Genomic DNA, 328 nt, shown 5'->3' with positions numbered 1-328 from the left:
CTGGGAGCAGAGACATGAGTTAACACACAGAGTATGAGGAACTTCGGACCTGTCATCCCAGAAAGAGTCGGGATCCCTTGCTCCCAGAGAAACAGAAGAGTAGCATCTCCCAGCAAGAGACCCTCTGGCCATTTTAGGGTCCAGTGAAGGCAGGGGGTGACACAAGACACAGGCTTACAGGTCAGGGCCGACAGCCCAGTTGGTGTCCCCAGTGCTTAGTAATTGATGAGAACCCCGACCAGAAGCCCAAGGAGGTGACTGGCAGGAGGGGACACTGTGGCACAGGGGCTCCCAGGAGCTCCCAGGCTGGATAGACACTCACCAGGGT

Source organism: Pteropus vampyrus, unplaced genomic scaffold, assembly GCF_000151845.1.
Source record: "Pteropus vampyrus isolate Shadow unplaced genomic scaffold, Pvam_2.0 Scaffold490, whole genome shotgun sequence".
NCBI classification, from domain to species: domain Eukaryota; kingdom Metazoa; phylum Chordata; class Mammalia; order Chiroptera; family Pteropodidae; genus Pteropus; species Pteropus vampyrus.
This window is presented reverse-complemented; position numbering follows the sequence as displayed.